A 21,543-nucleotide genomic window follows, 5' to 3' on the forward strand; every position below is an offset into this window, starting at 1 on the left:
CCTGAGATGAGCTCTGCTAACGCATTCCTGGATGCTGACAATATCAAGTTCTTTTCTAATATCCTCGTTTTTAATATGATATGCCATTGATGCCATTTCGTCCCACCCATAACCTTTCACAGGACTCTCATATTTGCGGTGTCTAGTGTTTGGTCAAGTGTTTTACTTCTCACCCAGCTCTCAGATCCATAAGTTAAAACTGGTTTGAACACTGTCTTGTATACAGCTAATTTAGTGTTCCGACTAATTTCTCTTTTATTCCATATGAATTTATTCAATTGACTTCCTTCCATACCAGCTTTGCTGATTCTGTTGTCTATTTCCATATTTAGTTTACCATCTTCAGTAAAAATCGTGCCTAAGTAGATGAAAAGTTTTACTTGTTCCACAGGTTCTCCGTTCACAATACAGTTGACATTTTCAGCGATTCTGCCTACTTTCATTGTCTTTGTCTTTTTATTGCTGACCTTCATATCATATCTATTACAACAGTTATTCAATTTAGTCAAGGAATCTTGTAGACTCGAAGTGGATTTATTGATAAGTATAACATCGTATATAAAGAAAAGTGCTGACATTAACATCTCCAATTCTGATATCATGTTTAATACCACTTTCCTTCATAATGTGATCCATATAGATAATGAATATCAGAGGGGATAATGTACATCCTTGTTTCACACCAGACTTAACATTAAGCCTTACTGTACCTCCTGTACTTCCTTCAATTCTAACTGCTGACTTACAACTCAAATAAAGACTAAGTATTGCTTGATATAATGCTCCATTGACACCATATAACTGTAGCGTATTGAATATCTTCTCTATTGGCACCTTATCATATGCCTTTTCCAGATCTACAAAACTGAAATAGAGATCGTTGTTATATTCCCATGATTTATCCACTATTTGTAGTAAAGTGAAGATCTGATTCTGATAGAATCTATTTGGCCAGAATCCAGCTTGTTCTTCACCAAGCTTTTCTTCTACAATTCTTCTCAGCCGTTTCTCAAGTATATACACGCATATATTACCAGGAACACTCAGTAGGGAAATAACCCTGTAATTCTCACATTCATCTTTATTTCTCTTTTTATATATGGATATTATGAGAGCTCTACTTCAATCAACGGAAATTTGTCGCTCTGTCCAGGCCTTCTGAACTATGTAGTGCAGCCACTGCAAGACTTTTATACCACCATACTTCAGCAGGAGCTAAGTTCACATTATGGGTAAATATCAAGAATAGTGATCGGAGCTTGGTCCACCTTCGATATGAGTTACCTCAGCTGGCACTACCTTAAGGGTCAATTGCTGCATATCCAGGTATTTGCTTACGCTTGGAGTCGCCGAACTTGATATAGTTTCTATATTCCGCATGAAACTCTTTGAGTTTCTTATTCAGCTAAGAAACGATATGGGATGTAATATCCCTTAACTTAAAGTCATATGTCGCCGAATTGAAGCCTTTGGCTCTTCATATATCTAATACTTCAGCATTTCTGGTCGAATATCATCTACTCCTGCAGCCTTTCCACATTTTAAGCGGTTGAAGGCTTCAAGTGTGAATATGTATTCCCGACTGAATGCTTGTTGAGTGTTTTTTACCACTGTGCTGTCACTGCTTGTTTTATTTAGCAATTTATCGAAGTAATTACTCCATAATTCAAGGATATCTTTTCCCCCCGTTTTCATATCACCTTTATCATCTCTAACTCCTTTTACAGTAGTCTTTCCTCCATTTCTAAGCTTCTTCAATAACCTTCAAAATATTTTGCCACCTTCTTGATATTTATTTTCGATGTTCTTGCGAAAGTCCTCCCATGATTTTTGTTTAGCTAGTTTTACACAGCGTTTAGCTTTCTTACATTTGTCTCTGTATTCTCTAAGAGCACAAGCTGACTTATTTGCCAGGAACTTTTGATATGCTTTCTTCTTTTCCTTCACTGCCTCTTTAACTTCCTGTGTCCATCATGGAGTTCTGATTTTTCTATCCTTGAATATAATCTCACCACATGCCTCTCTAGTTGAATCAATCGGGGTTTTCTTCAAGGCTTGTCACTGAATCTCCAAGGTTTGGTTCCTGTTCTCAAAATCTTTCGTTTTTCCTTCAATTATCTTTGTGTATGTTAGTCTACAGTTCACATCTGAGAGCTGCTCAACTTTTATTCGCTTTGAAACTTTCTTACATGTTATTTACCACTTTCTTATATGTTATTTTCTTACATGTTGTTTACCACATTACATACATTTTTGTAACTTTATGCATATCGTAACCTGGATGAGCTGTTGCTTTTAGGTTACACACATGATTCTAAACATTTTGTACTATTATAGGAAGCTTACAATAAACGTAAACTGTTACAATAAAATAAATAAATAAAAATTGAATTTCAATATGAAATTCAATTTTATCCTGCTCAAGACTAAATAGTGATCGCTTCCAATTTCAAATAGTCTGTACACTCTGGTGTCCTGCACCAGGGAGTAAACATCACTATCAACAATAACATAGTCAATGAGACTTTTCTTATTTCTTGCCTTTTCTCTCCATGTGAATTTGTGCACATTTTTATGTTGGAACATGTTGTTAGTAATAACCAGTCCATGTCCAGAGTAGAAACCCAACAGGTATTTGCCATTATTATTAGCTTTGCTCTTTTCTTCAAATTTTCCCAAAATATTTTTATATGTCTGACAATCATTTTCTACGCTACCATTTAGATCCCCAACAAGGACCAACTTTTCCTTTTTCATTGTGTCAGTTGCTTTTTCTAAAGCCTCAAAAAATTCCTCCACTTCTGCCTTAGTAGAACCTTCTGGGACCATAGGCACAAATATGTCTCATTGTCCAGTTCCCCCATTCTCATATTTGTCCAGTTCATTGTCCAGTTCCCCCACATCACACTCTACATGGGATTGCCTGCCATTCAAGAAGATTAGCCTTGTATATAGTGTTGAATACTATGGCTACTCCTTCTTTTCCTTGATTGTCATTGCCTGAATATAACATTTTGTATTTATTGCTCAGAAAGATATCACCAGTTTTTGTTTTTTTTGTTTCAGTCCCCCCTATTATGTCGATCTGGTACTTATCTAATTCCTCAGCTAGCTCCATTTCTTTGCCATTCAGGCTTCTTATGTTGATAGTACTGATCTTTAACTCTGGTGATGTTGGGTTGGGGTGTTTTTTCAGATTTGTTCCAGTAGCTGACTTTTTGCTGTTCACCCTGGTTCCCTGGTGAAAACAACGGGGGCCTTGTTTAACCGGGCGACGCCCCATCCGGTATGAAATTTTGTCATGTTGTACCATCATTTTATAATTTGGTTTAAGCCAATAAGAATTACAAAATGGTCGGCTAAATCCAAAATTGCCAGCCCATCCTCGTTCGTTCAATATCCAAGTAGATACCCAACAGGGTGCATCACGAGAATGTGTGGATTGGACATTAGATCAGAAGTCCTGGTCGGTTCTCCGCATTCCTTTAAAGGCTATGTGGAGGTCTCCTCTCAGTTATACAGCTTTGACCCTTAAGCACCACTTAACTAGAGTTTTGTGGTACAAACGATGTAATATATGGTAATTGGACGAAATTCTGAAGCGCTGCTTGACGTTTCCTTCTTCTGGATGAAGATGGTTCTGGAAGAACGTAGGTAGGTAGGAATGACCTTACTAGAGAGAAACAAGTCAAGAAGGTCCTGAAGTATCTGCAAAGTTACCTTCCGAAGCCTGCATGCAGAAAGCCATCATGCCTTGGGGCAGATGAATCTGTAGATAAAGCTATTTCGATCTCCTCAATGGAGACTGGCTGGTAAATTTCGGCTGGTGGATTAGATCTCACTCTGTATCTGGAAAATGTGGCAGTGGAGTGGAGTGGAGAGAAAACTGGGCTCCAAAATTTTACAAAATCTTGATGTTTTTCTTCAAGAGGTGGAGGAGAGGCGCCATTAAGGAAAGACTTTGCACAATTGCCTTATTCTTTCTGTAGACTCTCTCCTTCCTATGAGACACGGGCCCTAAAGTCTGAAGAGTATCACTACGTCGAGAAGGTGGATGGACCTCTTTAAATACATCCTGGAGATAGTTATTGAGCTGGTCAATGATATCTATGCCACATAGATGAGAATTAATGAGAGACTTTAAGCATTCATGTTGGTAATCTGAGTGAGGTGGTTGATCCAATGATGATGAAAGACGAAGGACCAAGGCCTCTTCATTCGCATAAGCAACATGGAGGCTAAGAGATGGAAGAAACGTCGTATAGTATACAAGGCTTTCCCTTCCTCTACAACACCAGAAATCTTCTTATCTGTTGTAGAGGGAGTACATTTTAATTTAGTCTGACTAGTAATATCTTTTTTTGCAGTAGGTAGAGGGGGGAACTCCTCTAAAGACACTAAAGATGTTTTGGACATTGGAATCTTGTGTGAGAAGAATTTCCACAGTGGTTGCACGGTTCTTTACAACTTAATTGTGAATGGCCAATTATGGCACAATTTCCCTATCTATTTAAAATGCAATCTCTCGCAGCATGGCGCTCTTTTTGGTATCTGCTACACAGCCTGTTCATGCCTTGGTAGTTGACCATGACTGTGTACCCTTTCATGTTAACAAAATTAGGAATAGATTTATTCATTTTAATTTTAACATAAATTTTGTCTCCTTGTTCTATTTGAGGATACTTTTAGAAATGGGGCGGATCACTGCTAAGACCGAACCAAACTCTTGGAAAGTTTTTGTTAGTGTTTCATCATTAATCTCTGCAGGGAATTTTCTCAAACAAATGAATTTGACACCACTGCCGCCAACAGAATGGGAAAAAAAACTTTCACTTTTCAAAATAATTCCTTCTTCTATTAGTTTATCTTTTATGTTGTATGGGTAATGACCTCGTACAAGCCTTTTTGAAAATTCCAACAATTTATATTTTTAAGATTCTCAACTCCTACAATGTCAACTAAAGAATCGGCGATTATTTCTGACTGAAATGCCTTTTTGAAAGTATATCTAAGAGTTAAGTCTGTAATCGTTTACTATTTCCGTGCTTAGACACGTGGTTATCAGTTAATGAGCTGCTATATGAAGAGAGGTATAAAGATGGTAAGAACAGATACTACCTAATAGTCTTAGTAACTCTAAGCCTTAACTGCTTTATATAAGACAGCAATTCTAAAGGATTGAAACTTTGAAAGAACAGATACTACATAAAGTTTTAGCCGTGTAGGGCAGTTCTACCTTATAGTAGACAGTGGTACTGGAACTATTACGGAGGGGTGTGAAGAGATCTCACTTGGTCTCAGTTTCTTTTTCCATTATCCCTGTCTATATATCATACAGCCACCAGTGGTCTTCGTTGCGGGTGGAGCCTGCCGGCTCTATATCCTCTTGCACGTTTCGTGCAGAGGGGGAAAAGGTTACAAGCTGGGTTGGCGCAATGTGAGAGCTGCTAGCACTTCTGAAAAAAAGTAGCACTTCTGAAAAGCACTTCTGTTTGACTTTTCCCCAGTCCGGGGTTTAGGTCATTCGAGGCCTTGTTAGTACTGTAAAACAACAGATACTACTCTAAATGTTAGCCCACCAACATAATATCTTGGGCCCCGATGGGACCCGTATCAGATATTAAACTGGAAAAGCACAGATACTACACTTTGATCTTATCCAAAAGGCCGAGAAAGAACAGATCAGACTAGTACCGATCACTTTTGGTGTGGTGTTACCCAGTCATCATTTCTGTATTAGAGCTAAAGAGCTCTAGATTTAAGGGTAAACTTTTTAGACAAATAGATTCTGCTAAAACTAATTTTTGATTAATCCTGCATTTTGTGGATTGGTGAGGAAAGCCATCTCCATGAGGTTGCAGTATAACCTTTGATTTTTATAATCTAAACTGTGGAGAAACAATTAATTTAAAACTTTAGCAGGAGACAACCTCAGATTATAACGTCTTTGGTTGTTTTTGCTACTGGATAATAATAAGGAAAGAAAGAGGTCCTGTTGTCCAGATAAGCACATAAAGTGACCTCTCAAGAAAACAGGAATGAAAAGAAAATTTTAATTAATATTGTTTTAATTTGAATACATTGTTAAATATTGATAAAAAGGAACTTGAAATAGAGAAAAAGCAAATTTACTTTTTTTTTTGGTACTTTTTTCTTTTTTTGGTCAGATGCATGGGAACTATTTGTTTCACTATTTAGTGTTCTTGTCCTTTTAGGACCTATATTTCCTGGATATTGAGTGTTTATATCTTCACATACAACCATAGGCTGTTCATCTACATTGACTTTCTCTTTATAGACTTTAAGTGTTTCTTTTATAAATGCCTTTACTTCAACATAGTAATTGATCATATGGCTCATTTTTTGAACTGGTGAATTTTCATTTGAGAAGCAAAACTGCTGTACATTTTCTATGACACTTTCAAAATATTCATGGCATTCTTTTATTGATTGAGGTGGACGTGTGTTAAGTTCAGCTTGTTTTAATTCTTGATCTGTAACCATTAAGCAGAAATCTTCAGATTCCTTAGACTTTCGTTTTAAGATGTCTATTATTGACTTGTATCGTCGTTCTAGACGAAGGACTTCCATATGAGTTTCCGAGTTGTAATCCATACAGGGGCTTGGATTGTTTTTTTGGCAGATTTCTGTTGTTGTGGTTTTTTCTATTACACTAGTTCCTTTTTGATTTTCTTCCGGTGTAACTGACCCTGTTGTGTCCCCAACATTTGCTACAGTTACAGACGAGATATGTTGTTCTTCTGCATCCAAATTTAACACTTGTTCTTTTTCTTGAGCAACTGTAATAACCTTCTGATTAGTTGAAGGACGAATACTTATACGTTCTACTTCACTGTTTGTATTTTTAATAGTAGCAGGTAGGGGTGGAAGGTCTTCTAAAGAAACTACTAACTTTTTAGACTTTGGTTAAAATTTCATTGAGTGGTGAGAAAACCATCTCCGTAAGGTTGCAGTATAACCTTTGGATTTTTATAATCTAAACTGTGGAGTAAAATTTAACTAAATACTTTAGCAGGAGACATTCACAACTGAGTTGCATTGCACCATGCATCGATTGTGGGATTTCTTATGAGAAAGGCTCCCACAATTGATGCATGGTGCAATGCAACTCAGTTGTGAATGCCCTACTATGGAACAGTTACCACATATATTTGAAGGACAGTCTTTTGCAGAGTGACCTTCTTTTCGGCATCTACTGCAAAGTCTTTTCATTCCTGGATAGTTGACCATTACGGGTAACCTTTGATGGTGACAAAATTTGGAATTGATTTTTTCATATTTATTTTTATGTAAATTTTATCTCCTTGTTCAATTGTAGGGTACTTGATAAAATTGCTTCGGACCACTGCTAGGACCAAGCCAAATTCTTAGAATGTTGACTTCAAAGTTTGGTCACCTGGGTTTCGTTGCGGGTGGAGCTTGCCGGCTATATATCCTCTTACACGTTTCGCGCAGAGGGGGAAAAGGTTACAAGCTGGGTTGAAACCAGTGCTATGTGAGAGCTACTAGCACTTCTGAAAAAAAAATAAGTGTTTGGCTTTTCCCCAGTCCGGGGTTTAGGTCATTCGAGGCCTTGTTAGTACTGTAAAATAACAGATACTACTCTAAATCTTAGACCACCAACTTAATAATATCTTGGCCCTAGACGGGACCCGTATCAGATATTAAACTGGAAAAGCACAGATCAGACTAGTACCGATCACTTTGGTGTATTTACCCAGTCATCATTTCTGTTTTAGAGCTAAAGAGCTCTAGAAATGTGGGTAAACTTTAAAGACGACAGATTTTCATAAAACTAACTTTAGACTAAACCTGCATTTCATTGAGTGGTGAGAAAACCATCTCCGTAAGGTTGCAGTATAACCTTTATTTTTATAATCTAAACTGTGGAGTAAAATTTAACTAAATACTTTAGCAGGAGACAACCTCAGAATATAACGTCATTGATTGTCTTTGCTATTCAGCAAAAAAAGACTTCTTGTCTTGAGGAGTTCACAAGGTAACTTCCCAAGAGAACAAAGACGAAGAGAAAAATGTAAACGTTAAACAGAAAAATTATAGTAAGATTACTTTTAATTTAAATATATTGTTACGTATTGTTAAAATTTATAACTTTAAATAAAAAATCGAAAATTTATGATTTTATTTTTTGTACTTTTTTTTCTTTTTTTGGTCAGATGCATGAGAACTATTTGGTGTCCTTGTCCTTTTGGGTCCAGTATTCTTGTTTTCAATTATAACCCTAGGTTGTTCAAGTGAGTTGTTAATAAAAGGGAAATTTAAATTAAGGAGAGGCAGAGTTACGATTCTGTTTTTTTGAACTTTTTTCTTTTTTTGATCAGATGCATGAGAACTATTTGTTTCACTATTTAGTGATCTTGTCCTTTTAGGACCTGTATCTCCTGCATATCGAGTATTTATATCTTCAGTTATGACCATGGGCTGTTCAAATATCTTAAAGTCTATCTTTATAGACTAAGTGTTTCTTCTAAAAATTTCTTTAATTCGGCATAGTAAACACACATGTTATATACTTTATCAATTGGTGATTTTTCAGATGCAGAGTTATATTGAGTAAACTTTCCATGACTATCTCATAATTGTCAAGGCATTCTTTATTTGATCGAGGTGGACCTGTGTTAAGTTCAGATTGTATTATTTCTTGATCTTTAAATATTGTGTGGAAATCTTCAGATTCAATATCCTTTTGTTTTGTGGTGTTTATTAGTGACTTATAGCGTCGTTCTAGACGGAGAGCTTCCATATGGGTTTCTGTGTTGTAATCCATACAGGGGTTTGCATTTTTCTTTTGGTACATTTCTGTTGTTGTGATTATGTCTATTCTTTTAGTTCCTTTTTGGGATTCCTTAACTGTAACCGACCCGGTGTATCCCCAAACAAACTATCTCTTCTCAGTTAGAGAAGAGATAGTTTGTTCTTCTTCTAAATTAAAAACTTGTTCTTTGTCTTGGGCACCTGTGATAGCCTTTCCGTTAGTTGAAATAAGATTATTTTTAAATTCAAGTTCACTGTTTGCATTTCTCATAGTAGCAGGTAGGGGTGGAAAGTCTTCTAAAGAAACTACTAACTTTTTAGACTTTGGACACTGGGATTTCTTATGAGAAAGGCTCCCAATATTGGATTTAGGGCATTCACAACTGAGTTGCATGGTGCAATGCAACTCAGTTGTGAATGCCCTACTATGGAACAGTTACCACATATATTTGAAGGACAGTCTTTTGCAGAGTGAGCTTCTTTTTGGCATCTACTGCAAAGTCTTTTCATTCCTGGATAGTTGTCCATTACAAGGTAACCTTTGATGGTAACAAAATTTGGAATTGTCTTTTTCATATTTATTTTTATGTAAATTTTATCTCCTTGTTCAATTGTAGGGTACTTGATAAAATTGCTTCGGACCACTGCTAGGACCGAGCCAAATTCTTGGAATGTTGACTTCAAAGTTTGGTCACCAATTTCTGATGGAAGTTTTCTCAAATAAACGAATTTAAGACCACCGCCATCCGTCGTGATGGGAAAAAACTTTTCATTTTCTAAAACAATTGCAGTTTCTATCAACTTGTCTTTTGCCTTATAATTATTGGTGATTACTTAATAAAGACCCTTCTGAAAATCCCAGCAATTTATATTCTTGAGATTGTCAACTCCTACAATATCAACTAGAGCGTCAGTGATGACTTATGGCTGAAATGCTTTCTTAAATGTATATCTGACCGTTAAATCTCTGTCAAGTTTACTATTTGCCATGATTGTCACTATAAATGATCAACAGTTCTGATGGCAAGAGCAGATACTATACAGTCATTGCTTTATAAAGGCAGCAATGCTAAAAAAGATGGTAAGAACAGATACTATACTACCCAATGATTTTAGCAGTGTTGGAGAGTTCCACATCTTATAGTAGACAGTAGAACTGCAACTGTTACGGGGGGTTGTGAAGAGCTCACTTGGTCTCAGCTTGTTTATCCTTTATCCCTGCCTGTATATCATACAACCACCACTGGTCTTCGTTGCCGGTGGAGCCTGACGGCTATATATCGTCTTGCACGTATCGTGCAGAGGGGATAAAGGTTACAAGCTAGGTTGGAACCAGTGCAATGTGAGAGCTACTAGCACTTCTGAAAAAAATACTTTCCCCAGTCCGGGGTTTAGGTCATTCGAGACCTTGTTAGTACTGTAAAATAACAGATAGTACTCTAATTCTATATCCCATCAACTTAATATCTTGGGCTCCGATGGAACCCGTATCAGATATTAAGTTGATAAGAACAGATCAGACTAGTAGCCCAAGATACTAGTAGCCCATCACTTTAGAGTTAAATGATGTTACCCAGTCATCATGTCTGTTTCGAGCTAGATAGCTCTACTTGGAAGGGTAAACTTTGTGAAAACAGAGTCTATAATCTGTTGTTTCCTAGCAATTTTCTTGACGCTGCTTTTAGGAGTGAGTGGAAACTTCCCTCACGGTAGCAGTTTACCAGCTACTTTACCTGTTTCTTAATATTAATAACTTTGCCTCTGTGTTTAACTTCATTGGCTTGAGTTTACAGTTACCCTCCCTCATTCTGGGTTGCCCCGGGGCTAGAGCGGGCGAGGCCTCGCCGCAACGGGGAGTGGGGGTTAACATTGAGGTGGTGGGTATTTAAGTTTAGGCCTCTAAGGGTAACCCTGTATGGGTTTGGCGCAGCCTGTTATGACCCGACAGGACCACGCCGCCAGCTCCTGGTATTTTATATAAATTTTAACATCTCTATTGTGTGGGGGGTTGGACCAGTTTGGTCGACTTTGCTTTCTCTTCGCGCCAGTTCTTGGTAATTATGGTAGCTATTTCCTTCCCTCTTGTTTTAACTACCTCAGAAAGGGTGAGTTGAATTGACTGTCTTATGTCCTCATTAAGGAAAGTCATGGATTTTGCGTCCTCCGTCGAGAATTGGAGTGCATCTTTAATGAAAAAAGGCCCCCATTCAAGACCTAAGACATTTGGCTTAGTGAAGGAAAATGGGGGTTTTTACTGATTTAAATCCCTGTTGGTAGCTTTCTAGCACCTTCGGATCGGAATTTTTGTGGTATTCTAATAGAAACCCTGATTCTAAATCTTCTGACGTAGTTGTTTCTCCTGGTCTTGGCTTCTTTGCTTCTCCTTCAGTGTGGCTTCCTGGCCGTTTTGTTTTACCCTGTGTTTCTGTCTTGTTTCTTTTTGGCTGGTTGGTATTATTATTATTATTGCCTATTTCCATTCCCTCGTCGCTTGAGGATTCTTCGCTCTCTGGGAACCTTTTGAGTGGAGATTGGCCTTGGGTGGTCTCTGTTACTTCTGCATGTGGTTCGATCTCTGTTTCTCTGGACTCTACTGGGTGTGACCTTTCTTCAATGGGATTTGGAGCTACTGTAGGGGTGGGAGAATTTTCTACTTCTTTAGTAGGTATCACTTTGGTGAGCAGTTCTTTACTGGGAGGGGGGTCCTCTGGTGACGTTGTCACGTTGCCATTTGTGCACTGATATCTTCTGTGTTCATTTTTCCCACAAAGCTTGCATGGTTCAGAGCACGTTAGTTGGGAATGACCAACAATGGCGCAATTCCCACACCTGTTCTGGGGACAGTCTCTTGCCGTATGGCCGCCAAGTCGGCAACGACTGCACAATCTTGTCATGCCTGCGTAGCTCGCCATGACACTATACCCTTGGATATTAAAGAACCTGGATAAGACTTGCAATTTGACTGTCATGTCCATTAGAAGGTGTGATAAACCCTCACGCTGAAGAGAACGGGTAATCGGATTATCTCTCGTTCATAGCTGCCTCTCAGTTGCCTATAACAAGAAACGGACTTTCTTGTTCCATACTGGTTAACTGGATTTTAGTTATATATGGTAGACTAAAAATAGAGAAATTATTTATATTTTTGTTTTCTCTTTTTATTGTACAATACGATTTTAACTTCTGGACAAAATAAAGGTATTGCATAATTTCTTCACTTAAATATTGCCTTACCTAGGAGAACCAATTTAATTTTTTATTTTTTTTGCACTAATTTTTTTCTAATCGCTTACTAGACAAAAGATTTTTCTTTGTTCTCGAAGAAATTAATTCACGATAATTATTTGAAATATTCTTTAAAAAAAAAAAAAGAAAATCGGCTGCCGACGTTCCAGATTATATTATTTTTATTTTTGTACAAAACCATCGAAATCGAATAATACTTCACACATTTCCTTTAGGACACGCTTGAGCAACTTTGCTTTATAGAGAATAACATGAAATTCTTTAATCATATTACTAAATTTTTTCTTCATGTTGTATAGTGATCTACTGTTCTTTGTACTTTCATTTTCTTGGTTTCCTTGTATAATTGGTTATTACAAAAAAAAATTAACAGTTATGATTTAAATTTATATTTTCTGCATAATTCAGATATTTTATTCCCCAATTTTTAAAGTAAGCGATACATTTGCTTATTTTTATCATTCAAAATATGTATATCAAATGTGAAATTTCATTTCCATATTTTTACAATAGAATTGAACTTTATTTCGCCTCTGATAGATTAACCCCCCCCCCCCCGGTTGCATTACTATCACACACCCGAAAACTGTTATGAAACATAGGTACAGTTTTTATTTAATTCGTTATTTTTCTCTAGTAATTGTTCCACATAACTTTAATTTTTCGATACTGAAACTATGTGGTGATTATTATAAATTAGCAAATTATAAAATCAGACAATATACATATTTCTTGATTATTATAAATCAGGAAATTATGTGATATTCGGATATAGGTGAAATTAATATTTAAAATCACTGTCATCCTTCAAATGCAATATCAGAACAAAGAAAGTGGAAACCCGAAATTTCGAAATGCATTTCGAAAGCCCGCTCTCGAAATGTATTGGTCTACAGACTGGATTCTGAACACGCCAATGTTTCGTGATGTTATGACTGAAAAACAATTCAGTCTCCTATTGAAGTATTTGCATTTTCAGAATAATGAGGAATACAATCAGGCAACACATCCTTGCCCAGTCCTCAACAAAATTTATGATTTTCTGATGAAAATCTATCAGAAATGTAGATCACTCTACATTCCTGAGAGAGACTTGAGTATTGATGAAAGAATTATGCCATTCAAAGGTAGACTGAAATGTAAGCAGTATATTCCCAAAAAGAAAGCGAAGTATGGAGTAAAAATTTTTATGCTTTGCGAATCGGAAAGTGAATATCTTTGGGATTTCACGGGAAAGCAAACTGTAATCGAGCATGATAAATATTCGGATCTCCCCTTGTCGATGCATGCAGTAATGCAGTTACTAGACCCTTTACTGGGGAAAGGTTACTGCATTATAATGGATAATTACTATATGTGTCCTGAACTCGGTGATTTGCTTTTACAGCACCGTACAGATAGTTATGGTACTGTAAATACAAAAAGGCGAATATGCCTCCAGATCTGGCTTCAGGAAAGCTATCGAAGGGAGAAATCCGAACTTATCAGCGAGGGAAAGTCTTTGCACTATGTTGGAAAGACAAAAATTATGTTTTTCTGATGTCTTTCCTGCAGAATCCATCAACGGAATCAGTGGAGAAGCATGGTTTGAAGAAAGAAAAACCCATTGCTGTGTGTGCATACAACGACACTATGGGTGGAGTCGACAGGTGTGATCAGCAGCTCTCATTCTACTCTGTAATGAGGAAACAGCATAAAAATATTACAAAAAAGTGTTTGGACATGTATTGGATTTTGTTATTTGGAACAGTTTCCTCCTGTACAACAAAAAACGTTTGTCTACCATAACATATCTAGAATACAGAATAAAAATTGCGAAAGCATTGCTGCATGCAAATGCACCTTCTTCAGCAAGCAGAAAAACAGGAAATCCCGCCAGACATCTGAGGTTGAACGCTGCTAACTCCAACCATTATCCCGAAAATCTACCACCAACGGCTAATAAAAAAAAAACCTGCACACAAATGTTATGTATGTAATAAAAAAATATCAGAAAGGAAACAAAAATCTGGTGCCCTGAGTGTAAAACTGCTTTGTATGTTTACCCTTGCTTCAAGATGTTCCACGCTGTTCAAGAATTTTAAATTCTGAACAGTATGAAATAAAAAATGTTTGTTTTCAAGACCATCAAAACAGTCCTTTTCAGGACTACAAATATTGATAGAGGGATACCCGAATGCACTGTTTCTTTTTCATCTTGAAGGCTAATTTTTAAGTTCTTTTTATGACACAGAGAAACTGGAAAGAGTATTCCAGGTAAAGTGTTTCATTAAAACAATAAAAAATAATGAAATAAAATCTACCCTATATATATATAAAATGATAAGCCTTTTTATGTCATGTTTATCGAAACGTTTTGAACCTCAGGGGCTACCCTGAGTGTCGAGTCTTCAAAATTCGAGTCATCAGAATTCAGGGGCTGAACCCCCTTTCGAGTTATCACAATTGAAAGAGAACTGGCCTACCATACCGGAACACGGGGGATTGGGCAATTGGGCATAGCCCCCTAGTTAATAAATGAAATATATAAATAATAAGAGGAACATTTTCACCTTGCCAACACTCAACATTAATGTGATATGGGTTCCAAATTTCTTGTTTCGGAGATATATATATATATATATATATATATATATTACAAAGTTTTGTAATAAAAATTTCTGCTACAATGAAGTTTGGCAGAATCAACAGTATTATTACTACCTTATTTCTGTGTCTCGTGTGGGAGAAAAACGGTAAAATGTCACTCTTATAATTATATGAGATGTTATAATGGCAAAAATAGTAAGAAAAAAGTAATTTGCACTTTCTCTTCAAAACACAAAGAAAGAACATTGTAAATTCAGCCAGTGGAAAAGAAATTGGTTACATTATAACGAATAGAGAAATCATGTCAGAAAAATTATTCACGTAAGATTCTTATCTCAGACATAACATTTTCTTCTCGATTACATATCTAAAGTAACTGAACTTTTGCTACTATTTTACACTAAAATGAATGGGTATGTTCCCCAAGTGATTTACGTTTGCAACAGCTGTCTTGCGAAGGATTTATGAAATAAATTATCTGAAATATCCGCAGATTGATTAGGTCCAAACGCCCCCCCCCCCCCAAAAAAAAAGAAGATTATGAAACGCATATGCACCTTTTCTTTGAAAATAATTCAAATCCTCTTTTTCCAGATAATTGTATGATTTAATTTCTAATTTTTGATAATAAAAGTGAAACTGATCGTTATAAATTAAGCAATTATTTTGTCATAAATAATGCATAAGCATGTAAACGAAATATCAGTAATTCTGTTAGAATAGAGGTAATCAACAATCGAAAAGGAAACAAGACATTCTTGACATATTCTGCACTACAGCCTGGGGCACTTTAGTGTTCTCCCCTTTCTTCTCGATAGCACTGAGAGTAAATTTTTCCTCCAGCTAAGAGGATATTACCAAGTATTTCTAAGACGTAGATTAAGATCATTTCCCTAAGGAAACTACCCGCCGAGATAGACAACGATACCCTGAGATCCACCTTCAACGACTACGGTACTGTATTAGAAATTATTAGGGAAAAATTCGCCAAATACCCTAACATAGAAATTGGAGACAAAGTAGCTGTAAAGCTTCAAATGAAGAAGGCAGTCCCTAACTTTATTAATATTAAAGGTTTTGTAGTGATGGTCAATTACACGGGCATGACCAAGTTGTGCAGCCGCTGCAGACTCGAAGGTCACACGGCAAGAGACTGCCCCCAAAACAAATGCGGGAATTGCGGCATAATAGGCCACTCTCAACTAACCTGCACAGCCCCTTGTGCGTTATGCAAAGACCTGTCGCACAAGAAATTCGAATGCAATGGGCCTGCACCACAAGAATTTCCAACGTTGAAGGAACAAAGTGCCCCTGAAATTTCAAGTGCAACCAATGCAAACAACAACTCCTACGCGGCGGCGGTCAAGGAACCCAGGCGTACCCGACTGTCAAGACAAGTAAACCCTTCCAAAGCAACCAAGGAACTAGCTTTACAACAACAGGCAACTGAAGACCTATCCAAAGCCTACCCAGCTGACCCAGACGAACTGGAAGAAGCCATACCAACAGTCTCCACAAATCCCGCTCACTTAAGCGAAGAGTTCCCGGTAGCTGACCAGCCGGAGTCCCCAAAAGACGACAAAGTAACCTCGCCAAGCATCTCGGAAAATGACTCGGTCAGGGGATACCGCGGCGACTCCCCTAGCGACATGGAAACCGACGTCGAAACGGAAGACAACCCCGCGCATCCAAGCGAGAGACTCCCCCCCCCCAGCCCTGATGATTTAATATCGTTGAGGGATCTCAACCTCCTCGAAGGAGACATTCCATCAGTCAAGGAGCCCGCTCGGGGGGGAAGACTCGCACTCCAAGCGAGGCCGCAGTCGATCCCATAGTCGTGAAACCCAAAAACTCAACATCCAAGGAAAGTAAAAAACCAAAAGTAGGAGCGACCTCGTTCCTCCCCCCCCTCCCGCACCTAAAGTGGAGTAATGGGGGATACCTCGGCTACGCGAATAATTACCCTGAACATACAAGGCTTTAATAACCAATGGAAACAAGACTGGTTGCACCACCAAATGTCACAGTCTAACTGGGATGTTGCTTTCCTACAAGAAACGCACATTCATCAAATAAGCCAAGTCAAAATTCTAGAAAGGAAATGGCAGTTCAAAACTTACTGGAACTTCGGTACAAACCGAAGAAAAGGCGTGGCAATCCTTTTCAGCCCCCGCTTCCAGGGGAAATCCCTCTTCTCTAAAAGAGACCAAGACGGGCGAGTCATCGCCGTTCACACCCTTCTTCAAAACAGGAAGATCACCATGGTCAACGTTTACGCTCCTACAGCGAAACTCGACAGGAAGAAGTTCCTTTCATCCCTCTTCCCTTACCTGGAGGGTACGGACGAAATTATTTTTTTTTTGGGGGGGGGGGACTTCAACTGTGTTACCGATACCCAACTAGATAAAGAAGGCGGAGACCCCAACTAAGGTGACGTGGGAAAATACCAGCTCTTCGAACTTTGCCACGAGTTGAACCTGGCGGACCCCTGGAACATTCTGCACCCAGGAAAAAAGAGCACCACCTGGCGGAACAGCAGAAACGTGAGCTCCAGGCTAGACAGATTTTATATTTCCCAAACCCTAATCGAAGCCGTACATAGCATCTTTACCATCACCTCTACCCAAACAACCCGCATCTCCAACCACGCAGCAGTTAACTTATCCCTGGAACTTCCAACGTCAAGTTTCTATGGGAGAGGCTACTGGAGATGTGACCCCGCTTTCCTCTCCCTTCCAGAAGTCAAAACAGAGGTTAACCTTCTCCTTACAAATCTTCTTACCGACTGCAACCAGGAGAACAAAGCAAACCTGTGGGAAAACATCAAACTCCAGTGCAGCCACACTCTGCGAAAACTCGAAGTCGGTATCCGGAAGAAGCAGAGGGAAAAGATAAGTAAATTATATATAAACTAATAGCCATTTTCCAAAAGGGAAGCAACAACAAGAACATCCCGCAAATACAGCACACCATCCAACGCTATCAAAACGAGATCATCTCCCTCGAACAAGACATTAAACTGCTACAGATTAAAGCCCGTGTGGGGAAGGTATTGGTGGAGAAAACCTTCAATAGAGTCTTCTTCCAACAGATTAAGAACGACAGAGTCGGAAAAAACATCACTGAAATAAGGTACAACAACGTGCTCTCACAGGAGAAAGATCACATCATGGGAGCGTTCAAGGACTACTATTCCCGGCTCTATCACCCCGAACCAACGGAAACCATCCTCTGGCCTAGACTGTTGGCTCACACAGCCAAAATCTCTGAGCAAGAAAGCCACCGTTTAGAAAAACCTCTCATCCTAGAAGAACTCAAGGTTGCCATCAAGAGCTCTACTAAACATACTGCCCCCAGGCAGCGACAGCCTCCCCCCAACTTCTACAAATAATTCTGACCCCTCCTAGGGCCTGTCCTACTCGAGGTGTTCAACTACTGTGGCACCCGAGGGAAACTCACCGACTCTCAGAGAACGGGCATTATCACCCTTATCCCCAAAAAAGGAGACACCACAGATGTTAGCAACTGGCGGCCAATAACCCTGCTAAACAGCGACTATAAAATCCTGTCGAAATACATTACTAATCGCCTCTCCAGTACCCTCTCCACCATCATCCAGAAAGAACAAGCATGTGCGGTACCCGGCCGAGGCCCGATGCATAACATCGCCCTTATTCGGGACACCATCGATTACCTGAAGCACACTGAGGCAGCACCACCCTAATAACCTTGGATCAGAGCAAAGCTTTAGACCGGGTATCCCACCTACTCATCTTTGAAACACTAAGGTACCATGGCTTCGGCCCTAATTTCATTCACCTTATCCAAACCCTCTACCAGGATATCAACAGCCGGATTACAATCAACGACATTTTAACAGACCCCATTCACATCGGAAGAGGAGTCCGACAGGGGTGCCCCCTGTCCCCTGCACTGTACGTAATATACATCGAACTTCTCGCCAACCATATAAGACGGAACCCAGAAATTAAAAGTGTGGAACTCCCTAAACCCGCCAGCGGCCCACTTAAATGTCTCCTGTATGCTGACGATATCACAGTCATCACGAGGAACACCAGCTCCCAAGAAGGCCTCTCCCACTCCATCAGTATCTTCGAAAGAGCCTCCGGCTCCAAAATCAGCCAAGGGGAAACCACCAAGTTACGCATAGGAGACTGGGGGGGGGAATTCCCCCCACCTCAACAATCCAAATTCTCGGCATCGGTTTTAACAACCAAAATTCCCACTGCACAGATGCTTTAGTGAAAGGGAAACTTCTAGAAATCAAAGAAAAGTGGAGCTCCTGCTCTATCGGATTCAGAGGACGCGCACATATAATCAAGCAGCTAATGCTCCCAGTGATACTGTATTACACCTTCCCCCCTAATCAACATCAAAATAGCCCTAAAGAAATTCGAAAAAAAGCATGTTCAACTTCCTCTGGGAAAACCAGAAGGATAAAATTAAACGCTTCAAAATGTCTAGACCCACTGAGCAAGGAGGCCTTAACATATCCCTTCTCTCAGAAGCCATAACAGCAGTAAAGGTTGACACTCTAGTTAAAACGATAAATAACCCCCTTCACATCTGCCACGGACTCACCAAATACTGGCTGGGAACGAGGTACTCTAAGTTCCTCAACGTCAACTATACCGGGCCGCAAGCCCTTTTCCCCCGGATCAATACAAACCCATACTCGAGACCATCGCAGCGTTAACGCCCCACCTGGAAGGGACCAACATTGCCGCCTACCCCAGGCCAGCAATTTACAACTGGTTAAGGAACCTCAAAGACCCTGCACCTCTCACGGACGAACAGAAGACCACCTGGCAAAATAATACCCTTGAATTTCTGTATATACCACAAGGAGAGACTTGAACTTTAAAATTTCCCACAGCATTCTCCCTGTCAACTACCGCGTCTCCAAGTGGAATACGCACGCATCAGACAAGTGTGTCTCTGCACGGAGACAGAAACAATAGATCACATCTTCTTCCATTGTTTTACTACTCGAGCCGTGTGGAGACTCGTCGGAAATAGGTTCGACACCACCATCACCCCCCCAACCAGGCTCTTAACCTTACGGAAGTCCCCGACACCATGAGCAAGAAGCAAAAGCATCTCCTCCTCTACACAATCATAGAATTTAGGTTCCCCATCTGGAAAATCAGGAATGTGGCCTTATTCCAGAAACAAAGGAATGGCCTCTCTGATATCCTCAGAAGCTGTCGATCCTCCGTTAAAACCTACCTCGAGATGAAGCTCTTAGACGAAGGCCCTGCAAAGTTCCACGTACATTGGTGCTCCCCAGGTAACATTGCCTACCTGTGGAACGGCAAGGTAAGACTTAAACTGTAACCCCCCCCTTTAGTGCTTTGCCCTATCTAAACGCAAACCAACGACAACCTTACGCATGCCTTAAAATCCACAACAAAATACTAACCCCCCCTAAAGTCTCCTCCCCCATCCCTGTGCCTCAGAGTGTCACCCACTGGCATGACGGGCCACGGGGGGGGGGTTCAGAGGTACCCCGCTTCCCACATGTAAGCCAGCGTCACAGTCTAAAAGTTCACACACAACGCCAAAGACCTTTTTTATTTATTTTTTTTTTTTTCCAGCCAAGACACATTAAGTAGCATTCCTTGCTAAACCGCCTAAGTTTACCCTTCAAAGTCGAACTTTTCAGCTCGCAACAGAAATGATGACGGGTAACACCGTGTAACTTTTAAAGTGATCGGTACTCGACTGATCTGTTCTTAACCGTTCGCTTCTCGGCCTTTTGGCTAAGATCAAAGTGTAGTATCTATGCTTTTTCGGATTACGGTTTTTCGCCGTCGCGGACCAGAGGGAGAGCTCCAAGGCTATTCGAAATAGTAGTATCTGTTCCTGAGGAGTTTTGCCAGTTCCAGTCCCAGAGTTCCAGTGTTCCAGCTCCAGGTTTCGAGATCAAGTGGAAGGGCAACAGCCCAGAAGCTACCACCATCATGGCACAGCCACAAAGCGAGTTAACGAAGTATACATGGGGAAAGTTTTTCCTTTAACTTTATTTTGGTGGGAACATTACACCCTACAACACCATACAGGAACACCCCCACCCCCCGGGTTTAGACAAATTTACACCCCTGATTTATCAAAATGATATCATACGCCCAAATAGCCAAAGGAAAACCCAACTCGTCTGACCACCGGAAACCTACACCCTTTTCAGGCCCCTTAAATATTCCTGGTATACCCTACAACCTCGAACGACCAAACACAATACAGTTTCAAATCCCCTCCGAAGATCAAATCAACCCACGAGATGTTCTTAAAGGAATCTCTGGTATTTTTAAGAACAACGACGAAATAACTTGGATCACTTCGTTCCCCGGGAACCGATTCCAAGTTACACTAAAATCAGAAAGCTCTCGTGATATCCTTCTTGGTGGATTTATTATTAATGGCGTGCAGATAAAGGCACAATCAGTAGGTATTCAAAGAAAAACAATTAGGGTTCAAATAGTACCTATTGAATTAAAGGACGAATGGATACAATCAACGTTATTTTACTACGGAAAAGACGTACAAATAACACGACATGTATATAAAGACTTCCCGGCCGCACAATCCGGAAACATTACAATTAACATGATAATGGAATCACCAGTCCCAAATATTCTCACAATCGCTGGTTGGAAGTTGGTAATGAACTACCCCGGTGTGCAACAGCAATGCACCAGATGCTACTCCATTCACCACAAAAGTTGGGAGTGCAAAAAAGATAAAAAAACAACTACAGCAAATCCCACAAGAGAGAATGGGGAAACAAACGGGATCAATACTGAGCAAAGCAAAGAAACAGAGTTCCCCATCCTGAACAGACCTGAAAATCAGGAAACAACTGGGACCACTGCAAGTCCCAATCAAACTGCA

The 21,543-nt window shown here is 39.5% G+C and overlaps 1 pseudogene; it reads right to left on the minus strand.

Annotated features, from left to right (window-relative positions):
- Window positions 1–5,565: 5,565 nt before the first annotated feature.
- LOC150094073 (U2 spliceosomal RNA) lies at window positions 5,566–5,679 on the minus strand (annotated as a pseudogene).
- Between the last annotated feature and the right edge of the window lie 15,864 nt (window positions 5,680–21,543).

This window comes from Typopeltis vanoorti, chromosome 23, assembly GCF_054136105.1.
Source record: "Typopeltis vanoorti isolate ZY-2024b chromosome 23, IOZ_Tvanoo_1.0, whole genome shotgun sequence".
Taxonomy (NCBI): domain Eukaryota; kingdom Metazoa; phylum Arthropoda; class Arachnida; order Uropygi; family Thelyphonidae; genus Typopeltis; species Typopeltis vanoorti.